A 6000-nucleotide genomic window follows, 5' to 3' on the forward strand; every position below is an offset into this window, starting at 1 on the left:
TTCACGAGTACTTTTATCGAACTCGATCCCATCTCTCTCCGGTCGTCACGCGTTCGCGAGCGAAGTATGTAGGCTGCCAACTCGCCGGCGGTAAACGTTCTCGCGTGAGCACGAGGACTCGTTTCGCCCTTTTTTCCTTCCTTTCTTCTTCCTTTTTTCTAGATAATCTCGCGCGATCACAATAACTCGCGAGATCCGTATGTACGGCGCGCATGCAATTATCCCTTCGGTCGCGGGACGACGCGTCCGGCAATTTCCGATGATACCTTTTTCAAAGAGACGAGCCTCTAAAACACTTCCCGAGAAAAGATCTCGTCGAGCGTGACTCCCGCGTCGTCTCGCCACGCAATATCCCACCACAATGGTCATTATCATCGTGTCACGCGATGCTATTACACCCTTTGCGATGTTTCGTCCAAATTATGGTTAAGTGGTGGAATTCGCAACGAACGTGAATTACGCGTCGCCGAATCGCGTTAACCAGCGCCGAAGTGTGCGCGAGTCGCCCGGATGCCACCTTTTCCGTTCTCGTCTTGAGTGACGGCCGTTTGTCCCAAATTTGTATTCTTAATTAAACGCACCTAAAATCGAATATTAAGAATTAACATTTAATTCTAGATCTAGATATGTTTTATTAAAAATTAACATTCAATTTTGGACATAATAGGAAATATATTTGGATATAATAGGAAATATATGAAACCAGAATTAAATATATATTCGACACCTAATCTCTTTTATTCTGGACGGAGAAGACAAACGAGTCCCATTTTTCTCACATGAGCGTCTCACTTATAACGTCGTTTCCGCTTGAGATTCGGCAAGGCGCGTCCAAAGCAGGAGCCCTATCTCCTGTAAATCTTTCGTGACAGCGCCGTGTCAATTACACCGACTGCAGCGCCGATATACCGCCGATAACCGTGATCTTAACCGATCTCGCGAGAACGAGTTTACAAATCACTCCGGCGACTTTTACGACATCGTCGCGAGCAGTCTTAGGAAACCCATTCGGCGATGGGTTACACTTGGCGTGCCAGTTCGTATCAATTGCTTCGAATTCAGGACGAGGCTGGATCAGGGCCGAGTAGTAGTGGTAGTAGTAGTGGTGGTGGTAGGGTAGCTAACTGGATTGTCGGAATTCAGGCTAATGCGACTCTATCAGATTATTGCGTGGGTTGAATGTGCGCTTGCGTGGCGAATCCAATGAGTTTCCGCGTTCTCGGGCTCCGCCGAGAGATCTCTCACGGATATCGCACGCGATAAGGATTCTCTTTTTTCGTTATCATCTCGGTTTAATTTCATCGCTCGTTCCGTTCTCCGTCAGCGATATGTGTCGACTTCGAAGAGTCGCGCGAGAGAATCGTGGTGGAGAGGAGAAAGAGAATCGCGCTGAACACCGAGTTTTTATTTTTCCGCCTGAGACGTTTCGCCTTGCATCACACGTGACATGAAAAATGCACGCGTGCCGCGAGGTGTGCCGGTTCGAAAACGCGGACAATTTTCGCCGATTAAATATTGAGCGGCTGAATCGGTTATTTTCCGGCGACACCGATGGACACCGCGGGTGGGACGTAAATTTTTCAAGAAGCGCTCCGCGGTATCAAAGTTTCAGCCCCGCTCGGGGAATTCGCGCGCCCGTGTACATATATCCCGGACACGAATTCCGGAGAGAGTCGTCACCGTGGCGACCGTGTGACAGTTCCTGCCGTGGGCAGGGGCGTCGCGAACGTAATAAAAATAGCGCGCCGGTCATTTTCCGCGCTCTGAAACATTCTCCAACTTGAATTCCCCCCCGATGCGTTTTGTTCTTTTTCCCGAAAACCCGGTGAAACCTCTCTGTTTCCGACGGAACTTTTACATACGACGGCTCGAGGCGAGATAACTCCTCTTGCTCCTCCGCCCCGCCACGATATTGCGCTGTAGAGCCGTTATCTTTCTTTATCAATTCTCGACGAGAAAGGTTTCCGAGGAGGGATAAGAAATTATCTCAAACGTGTTTCCGACTGTGTGTCGGCCTGAGCGAAGTTAGCCCCCCTTGTTTTTTTTTTTTATTAACTTATTCCCACAGTTTATGCTTTGTGCACAGTTTATGGTTTGTGCAGTGAGAAAAAGATTTGAGCAGTTTTGGTCAATACAGAGCAAAATTAACGTTTACATACGTTATCACTTAGTCAAACGGTATATAATTCCATATCTGAGTTGTGCCAGCATAACCCGAGTCAACACAAGCTCTGATTTCGCCGGTGCTAAAATGTAAAGGGCACTTTGCTCTTGACCGTGGATCCTTCGCGCACACAATCTGTGTCCATAACTACGGTTTCTAAACTTTGTATCAAGGCGGAATTGTATATTTGAGTTGTGCCAGCATAGCACAAGTCAACACAAGCTTCGGTTTCGCTAACGCCAAAATTTTACAGGCACTTTACTCGGCCCTTCGCGCTCGCAAATCTATGTCCGTAAGTACGATATCTGGACTTCGTACCGTTGCGTTGTGTAAGTTATGGTTACAAACTTGGCTACAAATCAACCCTCCTGTCGAAATACGTTAACTCGAAAAGAGGGGGGGGGGCTAACTTTGGGCTGTCTATTGGTAGATTTTGCGCTGCGTTCCGACACGAATTACGTCGCTTCTTCGGGCAGCCGTTGGTAATCTGAATTGCGCGAGAGCGCAATTTTGTTGCGGTAATGACGAGCGATACGAATGCGTTGCCGCTTTACGACAAAACGACGAAATAGCGTCTGGCTCCGCGAAGCGTGGATAAACACCGCTCGTCTCGCGGAAGGAACGCCGCAAAAAGCACGCGCGAGGGTCTAGCTTGCTTGCCTGCCTGCTGGTGGACAATCAGGGCGACGGCATGGAAAGCGTGACCGGCGAAGCTAACCGTGAGAAAACACGGGGAAACGAAAGAAAAAGTGTGAACGCTCCCGGATACCTGGACGATACCTGGACATTCCGCGACGATGCGTGTCTCCGGACTTCTGAGCTGCAACGCGGAATAAATTCCGCGGAAAATCCAGATTCGTACTCGGAGATATCGAGGATGTCGGGAACGCTGATTGAATTCTCGATCTGATGGTGGAATAGGAAGTATCGGATTATGACGTAACTTCGGATGGAGTCTTGACGGCACACCGATAGAAAATTATAGTTATTTCCGGCGCCAAATATACCCCTTTTTCGGTTTTGGCCACAAAAATAAATAATAGCAACAATTCGACACTATAATAACATTTAATATAAGAGTGATAATAACTTTACATATGCGTCGCTCTATTTTTTAAATTAAAATCTGAAAAAAAATCTGTTTGGCGCCGAAAATAACTCTAATTTTCCATCAGTGTAAATCGTGTCGGGACGATGAACTACCTACCTTCCCGTTAGCAAGCTCGTTTCTCGCTTTAGTTAAAGGGCAGACCGAATCTAAATTAATCGAAGAGCCTTTCGGTAAAATTCAGCTCGGGGGGATTCCCGGCTTTCACGGGTCTCCCTTCAACCCTGGCAGACTGTTCGCGAGTCCGCTCTCTCCGGCGCGGTATCTTCGCGAGCGTTCACGTTTCGACAAATTCGTCTCGTCGTCGTCGCCGTCGGCAGTTGTCAATGACAGGGAAACTCCGTAAAATTCTATCTCCGCGAGCGAGCGGAGTATGACATGGCGATAAGTTCGTACGCAATTTTCCTACGAGAGCGAGTCTCCGGCGATGCGTGAGATTCCGTTGCGCGCGAGATTCGCTGCGCGGCGGGGAAACGCATCCGTGATGATTTGTCCCTCCAATTTCTTCCTCTCCCCTTCGTCGTCGACGGAAGCGAAGCGGAAAAGTGGGCACTCGTCCGAATCGGTCGACTTAGCGCGGCCGACAGGTTGTCTCGATCTAAATGCAAATTCGCGCGAATACGTCGACGGACTCGCGGCCGCGAGAACGACGCAGCCTTGATACATCCTCCGCGGGTCGCACGCACGCAAATCACATAATCGCGATCGACACGTGGGGTCGCGAAGACGGAGTGACGCGAGGCCGCAGAGGAGGCGAGACGTTTCAATCAACACTCACTGCACCGATCACTGCGCATTCGCTGATGCATCGCTGAGATGCATGCGATGAGATAAGAATCCATAACTGGATGACTAGAGTATCCGGGTGTCTTTCGAATATTAACCGGACATTCAAGATACCCGAGTGGTACCCGAGATCCTTCACTCTTCTCTGTTGTGCTGTTCCATGCGTACACTTATTGTGCAGCTACACAATAATTGCCCGAGTGAAAAACGCTGGCCGTCTATGAAAGTTCCGCCCTGTTCGGATGACGGTTGCTGGCTGCCGGGAACGCGAGGTGCCCCGTCGTTGAACGGTCGTCGACGGTGGTTCAGCAATGACATTAGCGGGCTGTTGTACAGGACGCGAACTGGGTCGCGCGGGGCTCCTCCCGAGGTCCATGACATCTGTTGCCCTCGATCCTCCTCTTTTCTCCTCTTCTTCATCCTTTTCCTCCTCCCCCACCTTCGTCCCCGGATGTGGGTCTTCTCCATTTTAACCCCTTTCTGTCCGCCCCTTTCAACGGTACGCCACGGCGACACCAGCCATAGCCGTCGGTTAACGTCGTTACCGTGAACGCGCGCGCCCTTCGTCTAATCGTATCTCGTCGACTACACAGTATTTTACGAGCGGTCGCTCCAAGTGACTGTTACCAAAGAAGATAAATGTGACGTTCGCACGCATATATATATATATGTGTATGTACGCGTACATGTATATAAAATATACAAACCGACTCGTGTCCGAGAAAGACTCGGCTGGAAAACGCGCATCGTAAACGGCGTTCCCTTGCGAACGGTTGATTTGTGATTCCATTAGATGACCCGAGTGACTCGATTAGGTGACTATTAATGATGTTATCGCTTCTACGTTTCCCTCTTTTTTTATTACTATTTCATGTTTCATATCGCTCCGTCTAGCTCGCTATGTACCATCCTATGTATTATGTGCAAATCGATTATTCGAGAGAAAGAGAGAGAGAGAGAGAGAGCGCAAGAACGCAAAAACTTGATCTCTCGGGAAAACCGACCGATGGAAAAAGATCAGTTGTAACTTTATTCCGTAACTTTTAACGGCAAACGTTGTTATCGTCACGTTATCGGCGCGCAGTTTTTACACTATGTGTTATACCTACGGCAACGACAACGTAACGATATTCCAGTCGTTAAAAGTTGTAGAATACATCTACTGGACCGATAGAAGCAATTCGTGTGACTTTTCGTGCGAGAATTTCCGCAGTCGTTACAATTCTCAGCTACGTGTCATCAGTGCGAGCTCACAATTAGCGTCTATTCTTGAGATTTGCTCGTAGGCGTGCGAGAACCATTTCGTCCGCGTCTCGCCGACGAGAAGATACCTGTGCGTGTCGCATGACGGAGCGTCCGTTTCGTTGATCACGGTATTCACGGACGCGACGACGAAGCGGCGTCTTTTATTATTACCGCTAAAAGCTCGTCCGAAACGCCAGATGTTGCGCCGCCGTGTTTCGCAGAGCGGATCGTGGCATAAGTTGTGCGCGTCGATAAATTTTTTTTTCCCCTCATGCAGTCGTACGTGTACACGCACCCGTCACCTACCCATCCACCCGCGTGACGGACGTACACCGTCCGGCTTTTCCTCGATTCTTCGAGCAGCGAGGCGATTTTCCCTTCGCGAGAGCGGACGACGCGACGTCTCTCGAAAAGCAACGTCATCCTTCTCATCGACGTGGACTTCACGGCCTGTTACACGTCATCCGTTTTATTCGCACGCGACGCTGTCCTCTTTGTTCGCGAATTCGCTTGAGACCGAGCCCGCGATGTTCCCCGCGGCGGTAACGACGAGAGATCGATGAAGTTATCCTCTTCGAATTATCGGCGATTTTCAATCGCGAGCGACCGGAGATTTCACTTCGAGAATTAAGCTCGAAAGGTCCCAAGCGCGGTCGGGAAAGTTTATTCTCTCGGACTCAGCGATGAGTTCTCGTTC

At 49.4% G+C, this 6000-nt stretch overlaps 1 protein-coding gene across 4 annotated transcripts in view; it reads left to right on the forward strand.

Moving 5' to 3' along the window:
* The window catches only part of LOC106745339, a 70582-nt gene that overhangs the window by 37340 nt on the left and 27242 nt on the right, over positions 1-6000 (forward strand). The window lies entirely within an intron of this gene.

Source organism: Dinoponera quadriceps, unplaced genomic scaffold, assembly GCF_001313825.1.
Source record: "Dinoponera quadriceps isolate SergipeBrazil2010 unplaced genomic scaffold, ASM131382v1 scaffold1609, whole genome shotgun sequence".
NCBI lineage: Eukaryota > Metazoa > Arthropoda > Insecta > Hymenoptera > Formicidae > Dinoponera > Dinoponera quadriceps.